This window comes from Mauremys reevesii, linkage group 5 (genome assembly GCF_016161935.1).
Source record: "Mauremys reevesii isolate NIE-2019 linkage group 5, ASM1616193v1, whole genome shotgun sequence".
In the NCBI taxonomy this organism is placed as follows: Eukaryota; Metazoa; Chordata; order Testudines; family Geoemydidae; genus Mauremys; species Mauremys reevesii.
In genome coordinates, this window is record NC_052627.1 from 3,924,559 (window position 1) to 3,949,594 (window position 25,036).

The 25,036-nt window shown below is 44.5% G+C and overlaps 1 long non-coding RNA gene across 3 annotated transcripts; it reads left to right on the forward strand.

Annotated features, from left to right (window-relative positions):
- LOC120406668 lies at window positions 1-23,345 on the forward strand. 3 transcript variants are annotated; one of them, XR_005599464.1, is made up of 3 exons: window positions 1-128; window positions 1,226-1,447; window positions 23,205-23,345. It is a non-coding gene; the product is annotated as an uncharacterized LOC120406668 (long non-coding RNA). The 3 variants fall into 3 exon arrangements; XR_005599463.1 differs by lacking the exon at window positions 23,205-23,345 and adding an exon at window positions 1,682-2,067; XR_005599462.1 differs by lacking the exon at window positions 23,205-23,345 and having other exon boundaries at window positions 1,226-1,635.
- The last annotated feature ends 1,691 nt before the right edge of the window (window positions 23,346-25,036 follow it).

The window sequence follows — 25,036 nt, forward strand, 5'->3', positions numbered from 1 at the left end:
GCAATGCTCAGGGACTGCGTTGCCTGATGTAGGTGACAGGAAGAGAGAGAGGTGGTGAGGGGAGGTCTGTGCAGGGCCTCAAGGCCCCTGAAAGGCTGCTGGAGGAGATGCTGAGCTGCTGGGACATGGTGATGGAGGGTCAGATCTGATGGGTGGGGGGTAGTTTTTAGCACACCTTGGGAAGGTATGTGATGTAGAGTGAGTGAATGTAAGAGGGCTTGAGCTGCACAGGGTGAGGCAGGGAGGAGAGAGAGAGAATCAGAAATGCTCCAGTGGAACATTTTTTCCATTGGAGAATGACAATCCATTGAAATCAAAATGTGTCATGGAGATGCTTTGATTTCAACAAAGGTGCAGCAGGAGCCATGCAGATTTCCATCAGAAGCTTGCCTGGTTTCCTGCCAGTTTGCTTGCCCTGCTCCTTGGCAGCCTGCCTGGCTCCCAGCCTCTCGCCTGGATGCTTTGAGAGCTGCAGCTCCCAAGCGCTGAAGCTCCTGGCTCAGCTGGGCCTTGTGGGATCCCAGCTCCCCTGCTAGACTAGCCTGGCCCTGTGGGGCTATTCCCTTTTTCAGAGACTTTCAAACCTTTTGGGTTTCAGTCAAAATTGGAAAGAAACCAATTTTCTTAATATCAAAATTCAATTACCTGTCTCCACACAGCTCTAGCTAGGAGCAGCTCACGGCAAATCTGAGGTCGGTTTTGGATTATATATCTTCATGGATGAATTTTGTATGCTTGACAAGTTTTTCTGGCATTCTCTGAACTAACTAACTGGGCTGGACTGCAATGATTACAAACCAGTCTATGCTTTTTGTGGAACAGGAGCACAAGAGCTTTCCTCATTTCAGTCAATACTCGCAGCTTGCTGCAGTGATTCCACAAAGGCTTTAAAGAAAGTTGACGAGACGAAATATTTGCTGTTGTTCTGGAGAATCCTATAGTATCTAGGGCCAAATGAGTTGGAAAGTTAGTCACATTGGGTTATTTGCCTGCTACAGATTTTGTTTTTACTGCTACTGTTTTCCTGTAAGTTAGTAATTGTGACATAGAGCAGTTTTCCTGTAATTCTTTGGGAGATCTTACTGTATTAAGTTTATGTATCATTGTGGGCTGGGGACTGCATGTAATTCCATGGGGGAAGGGGACCCCAGCTCTCCAGGAACCAAGAATAGTGCAGGGGAGAGGGAATGATGAGGCAAATTCTCTCCTGTTGTAACACCTGCAGAGAAGTACCACCACCTGGAGAACCTCATATATGTTGGATCAAACTGGATTCTCCAGGGACCAACAGACAAAGAAAGGACTTTTGTATAAATAGCCTGAGTTAACACTGACTCGGGGTCTGCTTTCTGATCCAGCAAATGGACAAGACCTTCTATCCTGGATAGGAGAGGCAATCCTTCCTGTGAAGGGGTGGAAGGACTTCACCGTCTCTGAGCAAAACCTGGTATGAACTTGCCACCTCAGAAAAACCCCTTGGGTAGGGATTGAAGGGTGGGTCACTGGCCAGAGCCTTTGTTGGATTTGGGGTGATCTCCGGTAAGCCAATTAGCATGTGTGTAAGTTTGTTTATGGTTTTTAATATGTTTCCTGTGTGATGCTTTCACCTGAAGAATAAATGTGCTTGCTTAGAAAGAGCTGAGTGGTGACTTATCTCAATGGCCAATTATGCTGTTGATAGCCTCTGAAGAGAAAGCAGAGCCGAGACACTGGGCAGGCTGGCTTGCTGGGGATATCACCGCAAAGGAAGGGAACTGTGTAACCTGGATATACCCCAGCCAGGAAGGAGAGCAACGCAGGTCTCCACCCAGGAGGGATGACAGCTGAGGAATCTGGAGCGAGAGTAGGTGCCCTTGGTGGACCACGGAGGGGGAATACAGCTGCAGTTGGCCTGAACTGTGACAGTAATTATGAAAGACAAGAACTTTGAAGTTCCGTAGAATTTAAGAAAAACACACTGGACTTTGCTTGCTTATTTTCACAGCATTGGCTCCAACAGACAGTTACTTACCCCATAATGGTAAATAAGCAAGAATATGGTAGAGGAAAGCGGTTTAATTCTTGTTGGAATATTCTGAAGTACCCAGGTCCACTTGAGGAATAGTTTAATTTCACTCCTTTTGCTACAGGTTTCCCCTAATTACTATAGAGCTAATCAAGTGTTACTGGTTAAATCATTTACTCAGTGATCGTTTGGGGAGCTTCCCATTCTGTGCCAAGCTAAAGCAATTCAGAGTCATAGTCTTTGATTACATTATTTGACAAATTTCACAACATGTTTTTAATCCAATAGTCAGCTGATACTTTTTAGCATGATTTGCCCGGCTTTACTAGCAACACCTGAGCCTAATCCTGCTTCCGGTTGTCAGAGAGGGCTTTGGGCCTGAGCTTACAAGCTCCCAACCTTTCCCCCTGAGCTCTGAACATTGTCAACTCCCACTGACTTTAACAGGAACAGGATTGGGCCCTGTCCTTTTAGAGCCAGACTTTCAAACACAACCAGCACCCAGAAGCAGGCCCAGAACAATGGGAGCTGCTGGGTGCTAAGGACTTTTGAAAGTCTGGCCCCTAACACCTGCATTTCAATGAGTTTGCCTGCACTTAAGGTCCTTCAAAAATCTCATTGTAGCTAATTTCAGATCCTAAATAAATGGCCTGATTAGTTAAAGTACCCAAGCACCCAGCAGCTCCTATCAACATCAGTGGGTGCTCAGGACTTTGAAAACCAGACCACTTATTGAATTAATAAATGTGCTTCTAGACACCCGAGTTTAGGTCCCCAGTTTGGAAATCTTGGCCCTATGCCCCACTTAAACCCCTATAATAAGTACAATTATAAAAAATGATGAGGGGTATGGAACAGCTTCCATATGGGGAGAGATTAATAAGAGAGAGACTTTTCAGATGGAAAAGAGACGACTGAGGGGGGATATGATAGAGGTCTATAAAATCATGACTGGTGTGGAGAAAGTTGATTCGGAAGTGTTATTTACACCTTCTCATAACACAAGAACTAGGGGGTCACCAAATAAAATTAATAAGCAGCAGGTGTAAAACAAACAAAATGAAGTACTTCTTCACACAATGGAAAGTCAACCTGTGGAACTCCTTGCCAGAGGATGTTGTGAAGGGCAAGACTATAAAAGGGTTCAAAAAAGAACTAGATAAGTTCATGGAGGATAGGTCCATCAATGGCTATCAGCCAGGATGGGCAGGGATGGTGTCCCTAGCCTCTGTTTGCCAGAAGCTGGAAATGGGTGACAGGGGATGGATCACTTGATGATTCCCTGTTCTGTTCATTCCCTCTGGGGCACCTGACATTGGCCACTGTTGGAAGACAGGATACTGAGCTTGATGGACCACTGGTATGACCAAGCATGGCTGTTCTTATGTTAAAGACCAAAATGAACTGCTAGGGATCTGGCAACCAAACAACACTGAGCCTATGCTTCTGTGTGTGCTTGGATTTACATCGGCTGTATAGAATTATAGGTTGAAATCCTGCTGCTACAAATGTCCATGGGAGTTTTACCACTTACTTCAATCGGACTAGAATTCCACTTACAGTGTCTGGCAGAATAAGTTGCTGGCAAGCTGTTGTAGAGTTCCATGTTCTCCAGCACTGCAGGGCTGAAACATGCTTCTAGGGCAATCACTTCTTTCTGACAACTCTGCAAATCCCCATGTACATCCATCACTGAGGAGTTCCAGAAATTCATTTGTTTAAACACAAATGCAAAGAAAGCAAAGAGCACTAGGAAGGCAGAGGAGTTATTTAAATTAAGGGCCAATGCTGGCACAAGAACAAATGGATATAAACTGGCCTTCAGCAAGGTTAGGCATGAAATTAGAAGAAGGTTTCTAACCATCAAAGGCATGAAGTTTTGGAACAGCCTGCCAAAGGGAGCAGTAAAGACAAAATACCTAACTGGCTTCAAGACTGAGCTTGATAAGTTTATGGAGGGGATGATATGATGGGACTGCCTACAATGGCATATGCCCCATCCTCTACTGCTATGAGCAGATATCTCCAGTGGTCAGAGATGGGACACTAGATGAGGAAGGTTCTGAGTTACTACAGAGAATTCTTTCCCCTGTGGCTGGCTGGTGGGTCTCACCCACATGCTCGGGGTTTAACTCATCACCATATTTGGGGTTGGGGTGGAATTTTCCCCCAGGGCAGATTAGCAGAGACGCTGGGTGGGTTTCACCTTCCTCCGCAGCATGGGGCACAGTCACTAGCCAGTTTGAACTAGAATGGTAGATTCTCTATAACTTGAATTCTTTAAATGGGCCAGAGGTTATGGGCCTATTACAGCAGTGGGTGGGTGAGGTTCTGTGGCCTGCAATGTGCAGGACGTCAGACCAGATGATCACAATGGTACCTTCTGGCCTTAAAGTCCGAGTCTATGAGCTCATTGCAAAATATAGCCCAAATTCTGCAGTCAGAAACACATGGGGGTAGAGGTTTGCATTTGTTCAGAGTTGCATTGGCTTCAGCTGGTGAACGCCAGCATGCACTGGATTGCAGGAGTGGAGTTGGGGCCAGATCCCCAGCTGATGTAAATTAGCTTAGCTCTGTTGCAATCAAGGGAACTGTGTTGATTTACACCCAGGGAAGATTTGATCCTTAATCTTTGCTACTAGGACACTTTTTCTATCATTTTCACAATTTCACATGGCCTGGCAAGAATTTCCAAACTGGCTTTTCAACAGCAAGTATTCTGGCACTACGTACTCCCTTTCCTCCTCCTCTACACGTGGTGTGGAGCGCAAACATGAACATTTTATGACTATAATGGGAGAAGGAGAGAATGGGGTGTTGAGATACCTCAGACAGACCTGACTTACGGTTGAAGTAGTTGTTTTTGAGTTTTGTGCTTGACATTTCTTTGTGCTCTTTCCTTTTGCTTGTTGAAAGCAAGGTACAAACTCAAGGATTTTTTTTTTATTTTCTGCCTGTTACCAATGACTCTTTCCCATAAAGAAAGATTCCACTTTAGAGTAATTGCCAAGAGTAGGGTCAATTAACTATAGCCATTTCCCTGGATAGCTATTTTGAGTAAAATATTCAAGGCCAAATTCATAATCGCAGGGAGAATTTGACTCATTGTGTCCTTTCTGAAATAGTATATACTGTACTGTAGAAACACACAGGCTCTAGCTTTTTGAAGTAACAAAAGCTACATAGTCAATGCTGAGTTCTAACTTCCATTTTTTTGCTTAGTTACTCCCCACTTTCTCAAAGAGTTTTCTTCCAGGATGATTTTTTAGATGCAGGTCTGGTCTCTGTGTCAACATTTTGGGAAGTTTCAGCAAAATTACTCCACCGAGTTTTAAATTCTGTGATGCTAAACTAAACTAAAACTTTTGCCATAAGACTCCAATAGATATTAAATTACTATTATTTGTGTTATGGCAGTTTAGAAGCATCAAGGGAGGAATGTGATTGAGAGAGAGAATAACTCAGATGACCAGAGGGTGGCTATGTAATCAGGAGCCACTTAGGGGAAGGTTTCCAGGCTGGGAGGCACCTGCTAAGAAGCAATGGACAGATTGCAAAGGTGTACCTGGAATGGACTGTGGAGCAGGACAAACTCTAGGCAGGAGGCTCTGGGAAGCAGACAGACTCTCAGGAAGGAGGGGGCTGTGTAGAACTGAAACTGGGGTGAAGCCTGTGTGAGTTTGTGTTGTCTTTGGAAAGAATTTGTGCCGGATGGTTGGGAGAAGGAGACTGAACAAAGGGTATGGTCTGGAGAGGCCTGAAGAGGTGGGATGGCTCCAGAAGTAGCGTGCTGTACAGCGACCTGGCCAGGCGGTGGTGCTTGAGAGGTAGGAAAAGGCCATGGAGGTACAGGCAGTATGTGAAGGTCTTGAGCAAGATGGCACCCCACTGTGGTACAACCTCCTAGCAGGAGGCAATCCCTGCCCTGAAAAGTTTGCCATCTAACAGACAAGACAAAGGGGGGGGGGGGGAAAGTGATTTGCCCAAGGCTATAAAGCAGGTCAGTGGCAAAGCCAGCAAGAGAAGTTATTCTCCTGAGTTCCTATCCAGTACTCTATCCACTAGTCCACATTGTCTTCTCCAATAATTGTAGAATAACAGGATACTGATTATGAACTAATGTAGTTAAGATTTCATGTTCATGACAGAAAATGGGATATAATGACAACTTTCAAAAATGTTTGCCTTTTGGGATGAAATTTTCAGGTTTGGTCTCTATGCAAAAGTGAATTGTATAAAGTTAAATCCGAAAAACAGTTAAGCCCTCTCTAAATTTGAAGATATTAAACAATTTACTTTTTTCCCCACTTAAAAATACCCTCCATTTTTTTTGGGGGGGGGAGGACAAAATTTGCCATAGACAGAGTCCTCACTGAGGAGAGGGTCCTCTTCTTCCAAAGGAAAATGGTCATGAGCAGAGCTGTTCAAAATTCACATCCTCCAGTTTACAGGAAACTGATATTTCAAAACTTGGATTTATTCCAGTTTGGACCCAAACATTTTTTAAAAGAAATTTCAAGTGAACCATAAGTTCTGGGGATGAATCATATGGGGGGACCCTGACATATGATGCTCTGCAAAACAATTTGTTGTTGTTGTTGGAATATTCTCAACTGGCTCTAGTTATGAGACTTGATAAAGTTGCTGACTTTCGAAAGTCATGTACTGAGCATGTATTTGAGGTGCTTTTTTGGTCAGCTTTTAGAATATACTTCTAAAGGTAGCAGAGAGGAGAATAGCTGAATAGTGTAACTCAGCCTTAAGCCACTCCCTAGTGGCTTGTTTGAGTCTGCTACAGGATACGAGCTAAGGAACTTGGTTTTTGTTTTAAACTCCATAGCATAGGCTCAATTTCCTCCAAATGTGGATTTTCCACTGTAAGGATGGGGAAGGGGGCAAAACCACAATGTGTTAGACAGTGTTCCAGTAGTGAGCGGTGAATTACACTTCTCAGTGTAGTGAATTATAGAAAAACACTACTGGATCTAGTAGAAAAAATAACCTGTCTATAGCATTTTTCCCCCCTGTAAACTATTCTGCAGGATTTAATAGATAATTCTATCCTCTTGTTAGAATTATAGAGGGTGGCTAAAGAAAATGTATAGACAGTAATTCATCCTTTATTGAGTTCTTAAGACTTAGAGTAATGTCGATTAGAACCCAATTACCCTTCTATAGTTCCCTATTGGTTTTAACCATAATACATTTTAGGGGACTTTTCCATATCATTCAGGGAAACACAGGATTCGGTAAAAGCAATGACCTGCCTTCTGCTCTGGTTGTACTGCTTATCAATATGCTCTCTAAAACTAGGGGTTTGTGTACTGGGCTAGGAGGCAGCAGCACTGTATGATGTAAACTGGGTTGCTCGTATTTCCCATAGAAATATACCCTGGCCATCCTCTTCAAAAAATGGAGCCTAAAGTTGTTCTTTTAGGATGATTTTTCAAAGGCTCCTAAGTGACATAAGGGCTCTAGAAATATTTACCCTAAATCTATTTAGGCTCCCAAATCTTCAACAATACTGAGCACCCAACAGCTCCCATTGAAATCATTACCACTTAGGTGCTGCAATATGGATTTTGGAGCCTAACTAGGCTCCCATTTTGAAAAACTGGGGCCAACATTTTCAAAATTATTCTCTTTACTAAAGTGGAGAGCCGGTGCTCTTTCACATGGCAATGACCACAGGCCAATAAACAACTGATTTTGCCACCAACCTTCCTGAACAGATGTGATTTTTTTATTATTATTATTTATAAAAGAGCCTTCAAAAGGAGCAGAGCTTACATGTTCTGGGGGAGGGATCGCTCAGTGGTTTGAGCATTGACCTGCTAAACCCAGGCTTATGAGTTCAATCCTTGAAGGGGCCATTTGGGGCTTGGTTCTGCTTTGAGCAAGGGGTTGGACTAGATGATTCTATGATCTCTTGAGGTCTCTAATATTCTATGAAGTTTACTTCAAACCACCTGGCTTCATGTTTGGACAGAAGGCTCTACTGAAAGAGGGTGAATGGATTTGCCTATTGAAAACTCTATGATTAGAAACTCAACAGGGAGTTTTCCTACTATCTGTGTTTCTACCATGTCATTTATTTAAAACCTTAGGATTTATTTGCCTATGGCAAATACATGTGCCTAGATCCTTGGCATTCCTTCACTGTCAAGCTGCTGTGATCTGCCTTTGTAGTTGTAGCAAAAATTGTATAAATATGGGTAGATAGTAAGGACTAACTTTCACCAATATGCTATTTTATAAGGGATTAGCAAAGTTTTTTGAATGTCAGTTTGGATTGTTTTAAAGGGGCTTTATATTGTTTCCTAATTCTCCATTACAGTCATGCTGTGTACAATCTTTCTGTGATATGTGATATGGCTGTTACAAGTCTTTGAGCTTCTTCTTTAAAGTATCCTAGAGGATATGTGTCTAACCGTAAAGACAAAAACACCTTGTGCCTGTAACTATAAATTAAGTGCCTTGTGTTAGTAAACTGGGCTGGAGCTACCTGCCACTGTATCAGAATCCTACAGGTCTAATTGGGTGAACAAGAAGAGTTTGGGAATTGAACATTATCTTACAAAATGTTAGACTAAAGGAAAAAATTATGTGAGAATCGTTCTAGAGAAATACTGGATAGTTACCTAACAAATGAGAAACTTGTGGCTTAGATTTTTTGGAAATTGGACAGCAAAAGGCTCCTTGGGCTAGAGTTACAAAGGGACTTATGTGCTGAACTGCCACTTTAGGTACCAACATCCCACAATCAGACCCCACTGGGATCACAAAACTCCCACACAGCTGCTGCCAATCCCATACATATCTAACACCATTTTTACATAAAGGTTCCCTAGGCACCTACATTTCTGCTTCTGAGCATGTGCAGTGAAGCCCCACACCAGGTATCCAGATGCCTAAGCCCCAGAGCAATACATGAACCGGGGAAGAGAGGCGTTCCTCCACCTAACTTGCTTGCAGGCCTTGATCTGGTAAGTGTCCAGAGCTTGCTTACCAGACCAGGCCCCATAGGTGAGCTCACACAAAATGTGCAGGAGAGGGAAGGACCTCCCTCCTCATTTTCAGCTCAGTGGTTAGGGTACTTCCCTTGGCTATGGGACCGCTGTGGCAGATCAAGTATCCAGTCCCTTCTGCTCCAATGACTGACTTTTAAATTCCTTATCCTCTGTGGAAGAGCGCCATCAGGAGAGGCTGAGGGAGTCCCTACCCCAGAATATCCCATAGCTCAATGCTTAGAGCACTCCCCTCCGAGGTGGCAACTCCCTATTCAGCTGCAGTGCTGTGACCAATTCTAGATGCCAGCCTTTAGGAAAGATGTGGCCAAATTGGAGAGAGTCCAGAGGAGAGCAAGAAAAATGATAAAAAGTTTAAAAAAAAGACCTATGAGTGCATTGTTCACCTTATAAATGGGAAGTTGCTAGTAGCAGCTATTCAGGTCAGCCTCTGTACCAGATATGGACTGGCCACAACTTCCTTTTCAGAGAGACACACACCAGATGTGTTCACTGTATGATCCTTTAGTCCTCTGCAAGGTACAGCTGAGGTTAGCTTAAATGAAGGATGTTGCACACAGCTCCACCTACTTGCTGAACAGTAGTTCACTTTAGCATTTCATGACATCTCCCTGCTCACAAAATTCACAAAGACAGCATGATAGAGAAGTTCAGTACATATCATACTGCAGGGGTGGGCAAACTTTTTGGCCTGAGGAGGGCCACATAGGGGAATAGAAATTGTATGGTGGAATGCTCACAAAATTGGGGTTGGGTGCAGGCTCTGGGGTGGGGCTGGAGATGAGAGGTTTGGGGTGCAGGAGGGTGCTCCATGCTGGGATCAAGGGGTTTGGAGAGCGGGAGGGGGGAATCAGGGCTGGGGCAGGGAGGTTTGTCATGGAGAGAGGCTCAGGGTGCAGGCTACAAGCAGCACTTACCTCAAGCAGCTCCTGGAAGCAGTGGTATGTCCCTTCTCTGGCTCCTAGGCACGGAGTGGCCGGTGACCCTCAGAGCGGGGCCATGCCATGGCTTCCAGGAGCTGCGTGGTCCAGCCCCAGTGCCCCAGCTGGAGCTCACGGGCTGGCTTAAATGGCTTGCAGGCTGGAGTTTGCCCCCACCCCCATCATACTGGCTTTCTAGTTATACAGCCTGAGCACACAACAACTTGGTTCTCTGGCAGTGACCGGGAATCCAACATCCTCTTGTTCTGCATCCACATCTGTAGAGTTTGCTTTGTTGACTGTGAGGAACAAATGGTAAATGTCAACAGAGCAATGCTCTTGGTCATATATGATCCTGCAATGAACTCTGTGTATTATATTTAATCTGGTGTATCTGATGTATTTGGAAAAACAACCTATAAATATACAAAAAGTACATAAAGGGGGTTAGGCTAAAGGGAGGGGAAAGGAACATATCTATCTTCAGAGCCTACATTAATCATAGATTTCTAAAAAGTCAGCCTAAAGTATTTTGCATTTTTCAGACATTCCCCTTCAGGCAATGAAGCTTTTTTTTTTTTTAATGAAAGCTGGAGCTTTCTATCCTCTCTTTCCATCCATTTTGACGTGGACACAGTAAGCAGGTTCTAGACCCGGCAGCTCTCTGAGTGACGTCTGTTGTATGAGTGTTCATAAGCCCGTTTTGCCACTTATCTGATTTGACTCTTCTTGTCTGGTCACTTTGGAGCTACATTCTTTGCCAAAACTGGAACAGTAGTTCTTGTTGCCTGCCCATCGGGAGTTGTGCTGGACTATCCAGTAGCTGCTATTGGTGTTGGTCTGTAACTCAGAAGAGCAAGGAATGGTTCTTCCTGCTGGAGGATATTGTTGGCTCACTGTATAGCTCTCTCAGCCTCTCCATTTGCTTGTGGGTAATGTGAGCTGTTAGTAATATCATCAAAATAATTTATTCAGAATGACTTAAATTCTGCTGCAGAGAATTGTGGTCCATTGCTAGTTGGTCTAGAATTCTGAAATGAGCAAAGCACACTTCAGTTTCTTGATAACACTGCAACATGTCTTTAAAGGACATTATTTCTATATAACTCAAAAAATACTCCACTACGACTCTGCAGCTAGTCTCTTCCAAGGACTGTCTGGCAGAAGTCTTGTCCTATATGGTTCAGAGTTGTCCTAAGTTGACTTGTACTGGATCTCCTTTCAAAAGACAAATATCATATATTCCATCGAGTTCTTCAATCTTTCTCACTAAATCCATAATGACTCCAGCTAAGAAGGTTCTTGGTCTGTGAGACTTTGATCACATACACTCCGAATACAAAGCTTTTGTCTTTGCAAGTTGTTTCTGTGGTGAACTGGTCCATACAGTTCAGAATATCTCCAGAGCTAGCCAGAGCGGTGTCAAGTGACTTAACCTCTTGGAGGGTTGAAGGTGACTGTAATTTCCTTCTCAAACTGACATCTGTTCCTGCATCAATTTTAATTGAAATAGTCTTTCCATGAATATTCAGTTTCACTTTCCAGGAATGCTCTGTCATCACACATGATAGATCTGAGAAACAATGGCTCTTTATTATCTGTAATATGGGTCAATTCCCTGAATGCTTTGGTGTGGCAAACAACTGCAAAATGTCCATGTCTTATTCATTATACCTGGAGCCTGTGGCTGGCCATACATCATCTCCTTGGGTTAGGAATTTTTCCACATCTTGTGCATTTAGACTGAGAGTCTTTGATGTTTGACTGGAATTTTTCCCTCTTAGCCTGGGAAGTCTCTCTCCTTACCTCCGTTTTTTATTATGACTTCTAACACTCACGCTGTTTACAGTTTTCTTAGCTATTTTTTTTGTCTTTTCAAGTGTCTTCTTCCTTTTGCTCCTCTGTTGGACTAGTTGACTGCTTTGATAGGGTTAAATCTGTATTTGTAACTTCTGTGAAAGATTTTTCTGTTCCCTGTCTCTGGTATTTTCATGTTTTGCACTCCTCAAATCAGTTTTCAGCCAATGCGTGCAGAGCTCCTATGAAAAAATCAAGGTTTTCCCCTGGTCCTTTAATTTTCTGGTTTAAATCATGCTCTTTCATAAACCACACTTCTCTGAGGTATAATGTGTCAAATATAGCCAGACTCCTTTCACAGCCATCTTTTTGACTCTCTTCAGAAATGTCAAAGGATTTAAAGGTAATGCTCTGCCTACTTATGTGTATATCTTCAGTTTATATTATGGGTATCATCTTCAGTGTCCCCTTATGGAGTTCTGTAGTAATTTGAAATCTTGCAAAATACAGCTTCCAGTCTGTCAGTCTCATGTTGAAGAGATCCTGAAACTTTTGTTGCACTATTTTTTTTCTGTCTGTTTTGGAACTTTTGTTGCTCTTCTTCCTTCTGTCTGTTCTCCTCTGGCACTAGCTTGTCAGAAGTAATGTCTTGTAATGTCTTGTCAGAAGTAATGTCTGTGCTACAGAGCTTCCTTCTCAGAGAAAGACACATGATGTGTTCACTATCTGGTCCTTGCCAGGTATAGTTGAGGTTAGCTTAAATAAGATGTTTAGCGTTCCATTACAGTAAGGAAAGGCTAGACAAAACTGGCCGTGTTTATTCTTGAGAAAAGAAGACAGAGATGAACCTTGTAAGTCTTCAGATATGTTAATAGCTGTTATGAAGAGGACTGTGGCTAATTGTTCTCCCAATTCAATGACAATAGGAGAAGTAGTAATGTACTTAATCTGTAGTGAGGGAGATCTAGGTTAGATAGGAGGAAAAACTTTCCAACTCTAAGGATAGTTAAGTTCTGCAATAGGCTTCCAAGGGAGATTGGGGAGTCCCGCTCACTGAAGGTTTAAGAGCAGGTTGGACAAATACCTGTCATGGATGGTCTAAGTTTACTTGGTGCAGCCTCAGTGCTGGGGTTTGGACTTGATTTCTCAAATTCACTTCCAGCCCTACATTTCTATGGTTTTCTGCTGGCTTTTGTGAATCCCATGCTGTGGTGCCTCTCTATCCCTATGCATTGTATAGAGTGCTGAGGCACCTAACTCTGGCTTTGTGAATGCCAGTGATTTCCTTAGCACTGAGAAGGTGGGTGCTGTGATGCTCAGTGTCGTCACACCCAGGTTCCTTTGAATCTAACTCCTTGAGACTGAGCCACTTTTCAACCTATTTTGAATAGACACAAAAATCAACATAATTTTGTAAAGAACATAATATAACATTAAGACTGGTAATGCTACTTTAAGAACTGAGACTCCTAGTACAAAAATCAGTCTGGATTCTGCAATGCCTGCTCTGACTGCTTAGTACCTTTCTGTGCAAGGAGTCTAACTGGCTTTACCAGGGTTCCCTGGGAGTAAAATTCTATGCATCAGGAATGAATCTAGCAGGACTTCGACCAATAGACAGCTCTTGGACTTTGTAATAACAGTGGCAGTGGAGTTGAATGACACTCTAATTAGTTTGGGGTTTTTTGGTTTGTTTGTTTGAGAGATAAATGGGATGGAGGGAGATGACTTTCTGCTGGAACCTTACCCGTTTTTGGACCAGCTATACAGATTTGGGAGGCGGGGAGGGGAGGGAATTATCTAAACATTTTGAATTTTGACACAGGAAACGTGTTCCCCTTTTATGACCTGCTCTTATTGCCACCAAAGAGAGTTACACTTGTTTTGCTTCTTTGAGATAATTATAAAGAACCTACTAAATGCTAAACAAGTCTTAAATGCTGGCCATGGATGTTTAATCTCATGTATGTTTTCCTTTCAGGGATGCTTAAGAAGAGCTATACCATGTATAGTCCTATCCTATATGGTGAACATCTTGAACCATGGGGTAATAGAATGGAATTTTCAGAAACTCAGCATTGGCCTAACTTTGCTCCCATCAGAGTCAATGGCAAAATCCTCACTGATCTCAATGAGAGAAGAAGCTGATCTTTTAAACTAGGCATTGTTTCTTTGGCTAGGGCTCCCTTTGATCCATACGAAAGATTTGTGAGGTGTGGACATGCTTGTACCCATCATTGGCACTCGGAAAGATCAGTTCTTATTCCAAACTTGCTTGTTTACATATTTGACAAGAAGACAAAAGATGTTCACTTTTCTGTGCAGTTAGTTCGGAAGGCCCTGGTCTGATGATACTGATCTCTTCAGAGAGAGGTGACGTTCCAAACCAGTGTGCTTCCTACCACGTGCTGCTCTGACAATGTTTCCCTTTAACATATTAAATTAGTTCTAGGACTGGTGAGAGGCCCTGAAAGTCACTTACTCAAAACCTGGCAGCAGCTTAGGAGAATTAAGTGATTTTTCATAATGTATTTTAAATGAAAGTCATAAAGGAAAACCTATTTTATTAAGTGCTTGAAGGGTGCCTGTTCTCCATGCCAGTTCTCTGTAAAATGGACATGTGGAAGGTATAGAAATACATTTTTCCAAAGCAAGCCCTGTCATACTCTATTTAGGAAATTTGTTTTCAGTGGATGTGGAATAGAGCTAGCAACATTATCTGATGAATACATCATTTGTGAATTAGTCTTATTGTTGAAGGCCAAATGTTTGGTGGATATTTTCCCCTCTCCCCAGTGCTCTTGTTTAAAATAAGCAATTTTGAGGCACTGGATAGTTCATTGTTGAAATAGATAATGCACTGGATTGAGACTTGGGAGACCTGCGTTCCATTCTGGGTTTGTCCACTAGTGACCTTGGACACCTTCCCCCGTGCCTCATTTTCTCCACTGTAAAATATAGGTGGCATTACTGATCTCCTTCAAAGCGCTTTTAGATCTATGATGAAAAGCACTGTGTAAGAGATCTCTGTTTTTATTAGAGACCCGTTACCCTTCCAGAGCCCTGGGGAGTGTTGTGTGGGCAGGCCCTTGCACTTCCATGGAGACCCATTGATCTCCACCCTTGCGGAGCCCATTGCTGGATCAAGGCCTAGGACGTGAGTGCAAATCTTGTTTATGGTGGCAGAAACACAAAGCCAATTCCATCTTTAGGTAGCCTGTATGAAGCATGTTTATGTTCAGTTAAAGTTGCATGGAAACGTCCCTAATAAATCAAGGCCCTGATCCAGCCAACGCATAAGCATGTGAATTGCTTTACTCACACAATTAGTCCAATTGAAGTCAATGGAGCTGCTCACATGAGTAAAGGTGACTTAAGTGTTTGCTTGGTTATTGCCCAAATTTGCATTCTTATTGGCAGTCTCAGCAGAGATGTTGAGGGTTGATTTCAGTTGGAGTTAGGTACCTAAATACTTTTGAGGATCTGCCCCCTGGAGGCAGCTCAGAATACTTCCTGCAGTTGTGAGAGAGTTTGCTATTCTGTGTAACCATTGCACAATGATTTAACTGAAAACATCCTCCAGTAACACCATGAGTCTCTCCACGATCAACTCTTCTGAGGCTTGTCCCATTAATATATTATAAATTAAACTTTAAAATAGCAAACATTGCACCTACTATATGTACGGAATCGCTCAGATCAACACTACTTCACTGCACTGAATTCTGGAATTTATACAAATGAAAGCCCTAGCAATGGGACTGCTGCTGCGGGGAAAAGTTAAGCACATAGGCCCTGATCCTGCAAAAATGTATCTCAAACAATCTGTAGTTATTGCAAAACCTATAGCATAGCACTATGCCTGTGTCTCCTACACTATTCTATTCTGGTTTTTATTCCAATTTCATTGCCATTCATTGTGTCACACTGAGTCACTCAACATCTTAGAGACAAGGTGAGAGTATTCCCCTGGAATTGAGGGGTGTGCTACACCAGAATTTTATCAAGGTAATTGCAGTCATATTGTCTGCATTCAGGCCCTATGAATTAATAAAATAGACCATCACATAGTTAAGGGTTAATTAGCACAAGCAGGGCTTCTGGAGGCAAGGTCAGATACTCGCTGGAGGCTGGCAGTTCTGCTAATCAGAATGGGAAGAGGGGAGGAAAGAGTCAACAAATTATAAGACTGAAAGAAAATAAGTGGATGGAGACTTTGAGTTTGGGCATCTTTGATACAGAAGCTTATAGCTAAGCTTGTTAGGAATGTTTTGTTGATAAGTAGTTGATGGGACATGGGAGAAGTGATGAGCCAGTTGGGGTCACTATGAACTGTGTGTTTTGTACAAACTAATTATAAAAACACTAGATACTAGTGTGTACTTTGGAACAGTTCTCTGAAGCTATCCTGAGAGCTTTTTTCCTGACCCCATACTCCCCGGCAGGGAAGTGACCAGCCATCACTGGCCTGTCACCTGGGTAACAAGTGAGGTAATACCTTTTATTTTCTCCCCAGCAGAAAGTGGTCCAAGTTTTTGAGCTTACACGGAGCTGAAGGAGATCTTGATATAAGCTTCTCTTTCACCAACAGAAGCTGGTCAAATTAAAAAAAAAATAACACCAGCTTTCTGCATTACTCTAAGGGGCCCAATCAGGGATCAAGACCCCACTGTGCCAGTACTGTACAAACCCAGAACAAAAGGACTCAGCTTTTCAAGGCACAGACGATCTAACAAACCCAAAAGCTGCAGCAGCACAGTCTTTTGGAGCAGAAACATCCTTGCTCTGCTGGTCTCGCTGATGTGGTTTTGCATTGAGCAGCATTTATTGGTTAAATGGCTAGCAGATACGATGCAAGACTGCAAATCCATTTGTAGGAAGCCTTGACTTTCAGAATGAGACAGTCTGAATCTAAGCAGAGTTTAAGAAGTGCAAAGCCTGGTTAATGTACTGCACTCTGCTAGTTTCTGTCACAATAGGCATGTACAGAACCTGAACAAAACCAAGATCCTGGCCCCTCTGAAGATATCCTGCCTGCCATGATCAGCAGATGAAAATTCCACCTAAGCTGTTTGAACCCAGCAGGATCCATCTGCTGAACCATCTGTGGGACTGCTCACTAAAATTGTATCCCATCTGTTGTTTCGCTGCCACTGCGTTTGCCAGCCTTGTCCTCACTCCATTATCGGAATATTTTTCTTTCCCCCTGGGCCTCCTCTGTACTTTTTTTTTGTTGGTCATCACTGCCTTCCCAATCTGGAAAGGAGGGGCATAGCTATATTGACTTCAGTGGGGCCATGTGGATTCATGCCAACTGGAGATCCGGCTTGGGGTGGATGTTTAATTATTTTAAGGATTTGAGGCTTTATTTCTTCTTCCCACCCCTCAATCAGCTTGAAATTACTGTCTTCCCTGCTGCTTTCAGACAGCCAACTGCAGGCTTACCATACTTGCTGTTCTGAGACTGCGCTCCCCAGAAAGTGTATGCGAGGAAGGGCAGGTACCTGGTTCATTAAATTGACCCCAAATTCCATGCCACAGGCTTGGGAGTGGAGGACCAGGAGTGTTCATCCTGGCCCAGAGAGCAGACGTGGCCAATTCTGCAGCCCAGGGTCAGTCACGACCCTGGAGCCAGCTCTTCTGTCTGCCCATGTCAGGGCCTGTGTCCCAGCCAGCTGCTAAGTTGCAATGAGGAGATGGGTAGCAGCCTTGGGGCTGAGCTGGGTCAGGACACCAGGAAGTCGGGATCAGGTACCAGGTTACAGACACCAGTTGAATAGCAGAGTCAAGGACAAACCAGAGTCAGAAGCTGGAGCCTAGGGTCTCCCAGGGGAAGGTTAGGGTGGGGTCCTGCCGAAGGGACAATCAATCCTTTCCCTCCTCTCCCCCTGCACGGGGAGGAGAAGGACCATGCAGGCCACACCATCCATGGCACTTGCTTTGGGGTATTATGCATCCTCACAAATACAAGGAAGGCCCGTGCCTGGGCTCCCTCATGGCTAGGCAATCAGGTGGGCTTGAGATCCCAAGGTGAAGCGTTCACACTGCTCCTCTCAGCCTGCCAGCTCAAGCTCTGCTGGTATGAATCTGCCTGTTCAGGCCCGGTGGCTTGCTCCCAGCTGCAGTGTAGACATACCCCATACTTTAGTGACACATCTTTGATTGTACAAAATGTCAGTATTTCCATGCAGGCAGCATTCCCTGCTCTTACCCCTGACTGGATGAGGCTAGGGTTCATGCTCTGCCAATGTGTCAAAGAAGGCTGTGCATTATAAATGCTGCTTGGGCAGCACTTCAGAAACAATGGGCCAGATCCTCAGCTGGCCTAAATCAGCCATGCTTCCTTCCAGGGCCGGCTTTAGCCAGTGCGGGGCCGATTCGTGGGGCATATACTCTCTGGGCGGCACTTCGGATTTCCGCGCTCCGGTGGTGGTAGCGGGGCGGTGGTAGTGGGGCCGCGGGGTTGCGGGGCTCCGGCCGTGGGAGATGGGAAGCCGCACTTGCCACTCTCGGGCCGGGGCACCGGGGCCGTGGGGTTGCGGGCCTCCAGCCGGAAGAGCGGGGGTGCGGTGTTGCGGGGCTCCGGCCGGGGTAGCGGGGCCGCGGGACCTATCGCGCTGTGACCGGGGTAGCAGGACCACAGGGTTGTGGGGCTCCGGGCGAGAAAGTGGGGCTCTGGGGTTGCGGGGTTGTGGGGCTGTAGCCGGGGTAGCGGGGCCTCCGGGCTCCGGCCGGGAGAGCGGGACCGCGGGGTTGCGGGGCTCTGGCTGGGGGACCAGGAGTGCGGGGTTGCGGGGATACGGCTGGGAGAGCAGGGCTATGGGGTTGCGAGGTTCCAGCTGGGAGAGCGGGGCTGTTGGGTTGCGAGGCTCTGGCCGGGGTAGCGGGGCCGCGGGACTTGCCGCGCTGCGACCGGGGGAGTGGGACCGCGGGGGGTGGCGGGGCTCCGGCCGGGGTTGTGGGTCCGCGGGACTTGCTGCGCTCGGCTTGGGGAGTGGGACCGCGGGACTTGCCGCCCTCCGGCCTGGGGAGCGGCACCGTGGGGTTGCGGGGCTCCAGCCGGGGAGCTGGGCCAAAAGGCAAAGCTGACATTAACATTGTTTCAGTCTGTGTGTTACTTGACGTCGTGTGTTCAGTGTCACCATAGAAGGGAAGGGCTCTGCACAGACGGAAATGTGCCTGTAGAAAATGTTAAGTAAAATTTGCTTTAAAAATTAAACCCGGCGCTTTGTCATCCTGTGTCATCATTTTTATTTCTTAGCTTTTGCCTATTTAAGTGAACTCTAAAACTTTCATATTGACTGTTTCCTATCCGACATTGTGTCTCTCTCATCTCCTTCATAACCATCATTGACTTTTTTCCATTTTAATACTATCCCATAGTATCAGAGACAGTGAGAAAAATAGCAAATAAAGGTACATGACTCTCTCTCTAGCGCTATAGAGACTGATAGATATACATGCATCTGTCTCACATAGAGAGATGTGATGTATTCCCTGCAGGCTTCCTCCCACTTGTTTGTCTTGTCTGTTTGTACAGCTCCTAGCACAGCACGGCCCCAATCTCGGTTAGTCTCTGACCACTTGTATTACATTAGTGCCTAGACAGCTATAGCAATATCTTTGGGAGGCCTTAAACTTAATACAGCGTCATTATGGGCCAGGGATCCTATATAATTCCATGGAGGGGCAGGGAGACAACCGTTCCCTCTGGACCAGCAGAGAAGGAGATGGACACAGAGGGAGCTGACACAAATGCCGCTCTGTGCTGACACTAACATGAAAGTAAGACTTTGCACTGGGGAGTGGGGATTGCTCAAACATTTAAAGGGACATCACATTCCTCCACTCTACTTTAAAAATCTTTCCCCAGCATGCACACATTATTATTTGTATTGCTAACATAAACGACTATATCACCTAGCTAAAAGTCGTGAGTGGACTACCACCTTGTAAGGGAGTTCTCCACCTTGGAATAGCAACTCACTGACCAAACAACGAGTTCAGCTGCTGCACACCTGGTTTTCACGCTCTTGGGATAACAGAGTGATGGTTCAGCAGCAGTTAGTGGTAAGGAAACAACCGGAGCTGGTACCAAAGTCATTGAATTGAGGGGTTGTAACAGCAGGAGGTTTGATCAGAATAACAAAAAGCCCTACTGGAACAGTCCTGAACTCCAGTATTCATTGAGGCTTTGACTGGTCCATATCTTTCCATAAAATACCATTGGATAGTTTTACCATGAATGAAACAGGTCCCATGCAATTTACAATTTCTTCATGTATAGAATCATAGAATATCAGGGTTGGAAGGGACCTCAGGAGGTCATCTAGTCCAACCCCCTGCTCAAAGCAGGGCCAACCCCCAACTAAATCATCTCAGCCAGGGCTTTGACAAATCTGACCTTAAAAACCTCTAAGTAAGGAGGCTGGAGCAGATGACTTATGTGGAGAGTCTGTGGGAACTGGGATTATTTAGTCTGCAGAAGAGAAGAATGAGGAGGGACTTGATAGCTGCTTTCAATACCTGAAAGATGGATTCCAAAGAGGATGGATCTAAACTGTTCTCAGTGGTACCAGGGGACAGAACAAGGAGTAATTGTCTCAAGTTGCAGTGGGAGAGGTGTAGGTTGGATATTAGGAAAAACTTTTTCACTAGGAGGATGGTGAAGCACTGGAATGGGTCACCTAGGGAGGTAAAGGAATCTTTTTTTTTAAGGTGCCCATTTCACTTCAGAGCAAGTCCACAGTAAAAGAACAATGGCAAGTCTCATGTTGTCTATCAATTTGCATAGCTTGAGATTTGGCTACACATGAGGCAATATCAGGATGCAGGAGGTCCCAACAGGTACATAAAGATTGCTTCAAGAAAAGAGTTATAGGTGACTCCTGGATAGTAGCATGTGGTATATTCCTGTAGGCAAGTAAGAGATTGTCCAGTTTCTACTGATGACTCACAATAGATTTGTAGGCTCTTAAGGCATGCTTCACTGTTTGAACAAAGCATTCAGCTTCTCTGCGGCAGGATGGTATGGAAATGAGCTGAATTACATTTGAAGCTAGGAACCTCCAATTTTTCAGAACTGAGGTCTATTGTCACTCACCAACTGTCATAGCAAATCAAATTGTCTAGCCAAGCTCCAAAAATGTCCCATGGTCTCGGTCTCTGTAGTAGAAATCATTCTGGAAACTTTTGGCCTTCTTAAATGGGCACAGACTAAGACCAAAAACCTATAACTTTCTAAAAGCAGCAAAGAGTCTTGTGGCACCTTATAGACTAACAGACATTTTGGAGCATGAGCTTTCGTGGGTGAATACCCACTTCATCGGATGCATGTAGTGGAAATTTCCAGGGGCAGGTATATATAAGCAAGCAAGAAGCAGGCTAGAGATAACGAGGTTAGTTCAGTTAGGGAGGATGAGGCCCTCTTCTAGCAGCTGAGGTGTGAAAACCAAGAGAGGAGAAACTGGTTCTGTAATTGGCAAGCCATTCACAGTCTTTGTTTAATCCTGAGCTGATGGTGTCAAATTTGCAGATGAACTGGAGCTCAGCAGTTTCTCTTTGAAGTCTGGTCCTAAAGTTTTTTTGCTGCAGGATGGCCACCTTAAGATCTGCTATTGTGTGGCCAGGGAGGCTGAAGTGTTTATTATTATTATTATTATTATAAGTGTTCTCCTACAGGTTTTTGTATATTGCCATTCCTAATATCTGATTTGTGTCCATTTATCCTTTTCCATAGAGACTGTCCAGTTTGACCGATGTACATAGCAGAGGGGCATTGCTGGCATATGATGGCATATATTACATTGGTGGACGTGCAGGTGAATGAGTCAGTGATGGTGTGGCTGATCTGGTTAGGTCCTGTGATGGTGAAAATATGTGGGCAGAGTTGGCATCGAGGTTTGTTGCATGGATTGGTTCCTGAGTTAGAGTTACTATGGTGCAGTGTGCAGTTACTGGTGAGAATATGCTTCAGGTTGGCAGGTTGTCTGTGGGCGAGGACTGGCCTGCCACCCAAGGCCTGTGAAAGTGTGGGATCATTGTTCAGGATGGGTTGTAGATCCCTGATGATGCGTTTCAGGGGTTTTAGTTGGGGACTGTATGTGATGGCCAGTGGAGTCCTGTTGGTTTCTTTCTTGGGTTTGTCTTGCAGTAGGAGGCTTCTGGGTACACGTCTGGCTCTGTTGATCTGTTTCCTTATTTCCTCGTGCGGGTATTGTAGTTTTGAGAATGCTTGATGGAGATTTTGTAGGTGTTGGTCTCTGTCTGAGGTGTTAGAGCAGATGCGGTTGTACCTCAGTGCTTGGCTGTAGACAATGGATCGTGTGGTGTGCCCGGGATGGAAGTGTGCTAACTTGTGATATAAGGTCAGGTGTTGTCATCCACTCCAGAATCTGGAAGGCCACTTGATACCTTTTGTTACCTGCCAAGTGAAGGTGAGAGCACAGGCAGAGATGGCGCTGTTTAAAGCTGTTCCTGTGTATCAGGTTAGCCTCAGCTCAGTGAACCCCGAGGATCTGAGGTGAGCTACTTTGTAGCAGAGGCAGACCAAGCAGCAGGTACAGTGCCAGGTCACACCCCCGCTGGCAGATAGAATCTCAGTGACCAAGAGACTTTTTCCATTGGACCATATGAACTGGAACCATAAGGTAACTGAACATTAAACCTCACCAAATGAGGGTCAATCCATCCTCATCATGGTATCCATTCATTATACTCCACACCTGAACATAGCCATCATATGAACAACACCCTCCTATCTCAGTGTCTGTACCTTGACCCATTAACGTTTTACCCCCAATCGGGGCTATTGCAGATTATGTATTCCTTACGCCACCCAATCTTAAACCAAACTTCGCACCCCCTCGATAATCTGTACGTTATTCCCTGATCACCAGAAACTTCTACGCCTAAACTCTACCATACACTTTTTTTTTAAACATCATCTTAATAAAATGTTGAAATTTAAGTATCGGTGCGTATCATAGCACCTTCAAGATTAAATTGATCAGCTCTGCACTAGCAGTAGGAGAAGCTGGGAGGTGAATTACTGACAGGAAGAGATGAGCTCTGTTGTGATAACTGGGCCTACAAATTTACCCTACTTGTGAGTTTAATTATAAGATGCGAATGAACATTCCTCAGATGTCACAATAACCTGAAACAATAAATGTTGATGGGGAAAGGTCCAAAAGGGAGACAGGCTGAATTAGTCCAAACAAAAAGGGCTCCTGATCATTCAAGGACAGGGTTAAGTTCATGCCTGGGAAACAAGAACAGTGAGTCCAAAAATCAGTTAGCCCAAATTGGTGGTGTACATTAGGCTATTGGTGTACAAAATAAGGCGGGGACAAGCCTTCACTTCCTTTTTGGGTCCTTAAAGAGACTTTTGGAGAAAAATTGGCTACTGGAGTGAACTTCACCCTCATGACTGCCCCCTTCGCTGGGACCCAGGGCCTTCTTCATCCTAATCCTGAGAGACGACCAGATCAGACTGGGTCAGAGAGATGGACTCAGATGACATCACAACCTTACCAGCTCTGGATGAATTCCCAAACATCCCTGGCATGTGAGACTGTCTCTACCCCCCCTGACCCTGCAGTAAATACCCTTCCTTACCTACCTTATTTCCTCTTTCCTATCGCTCTCCTTTTTCCTTCGGTCTAGTAAGGGTCTGGCTTAGCTGGTCAAGTCTGTATATTTTATAACACTGCTATGAGTCTGTGACCAAAAAAGAAATGAGATGCAGTGCACGAAAGAGCCCAATGCTGGTCAGTTTGCTAGGTCTCAGAGTGGCTATAGAACTGTAGGCTAGGCCTATGTTTTTCCAGCAGTGCGGCTGCAAGTGAGAGTCAACACCAGAGACAGAAGCTGCATTTTCTCTTTGCTGTTCTTTTCTCTCCCATTTTGTGTTTCTTGTTTTGTCATCTTAGAAAGGGGGATGGGACATTAACAACAACAACAACAGCAATAACAAGTGCCAGCCCTCCTCAGCTAAGCTCTTTTCTCCTAAAAAGGACAGTTATAACCTTCTTTTATACCAATTAACAGGCTGCTAATCGGGGGTGGTGTGAGAATTCCTTCTAAAAACTCTCTACAGCTGAAGGGAACATCAGGGGGAGTTAAAAATGACAGCCTGATTTAATACTTTACATTTCAGATGCTTTCACTGTTTTCCCTTTTCTGGATTTTTAATAGAGGGTTAACATGATGTTTAATGGTGTGTTTCCCGTGGTATTAAGCTGGCTGAGGACTCTGCATACCGAACCTGAACCTTGTTTAACATTGCTTGATGTCAGACAGTAACTGGGTTATGTTAACGCCTTTGACTCTTTGGGCCTAGGTATTCCATCTAAGTGAATACAACAGATCATACATGCAGGATCCAGGAGACTAGTAATGAGGGCTTAGTCCTAAATCTCTTGCAGTGCCAGGAGAGAGGAAGGCGAGGGGCAGAGCAATGGTAACACACAGGGAGGGGGGTGGGAAAAAAGACAAAGCTTTGAAATATTGAAGACAGTCCTAAAAACAGTTAGAGTGGCAGCAGGACTACACAAAGGATTGAGTCAAGGGGTCTTCAGGTGTTTCTGGGTCAACTCAAGCAGGCCTGGCCTAAGCCTGAAATAATGTACAGATATGATGGCAGGTTCACAGATTCCAAAGCCAGAAGGGACCACTCTGGTCTGGCTTCCTGTATAGCACAGGCCAGAGAACTGCCCCAAAATAACTCCTGCCACAGATCTTTTAGAAAAAAACAACCCACATCCCATCTTGATTTTAAAATGGTCAGTGCTGGGGAGTCCACCATGACCCACCCATGGTGTTGCAACCCTGTTGCTATTTTTAGGCACTAACTGGAGTAGAGCCAGCATGAGTTTCTGTCTACCCAGGATGGGAAGCATGCTTCCAGCTGCTGTGTGTACCTGAGAGATTAATGCAATTTCCCCTGCAAAAGTTGGGATGACCTTCTTTCAGAAAGTATAGTGTGTTCATTGCTAGCTCAAATTGTTCTCAAGATCCTGGCTGCTACAATTATGTTGCAGATGAAATGAAATGAAAAGAGAGAAATCAGAATAACAATATTAACCTCTAGTATCTTATGACCTACGTATTATAGAAATTAATATTGTATGCCATTAGAAAGATGAGAATCCCAGCTTGTAATGACATAATATATTTGCTCCATTCCCTTTGGCTTCGTGGGATATGTGATTACAGCTTGTCATCGTTCTTCCAAACTAGCAGTGCTTTGCTGATAGTGGCCCAGTATAGAATATAGCACAGCT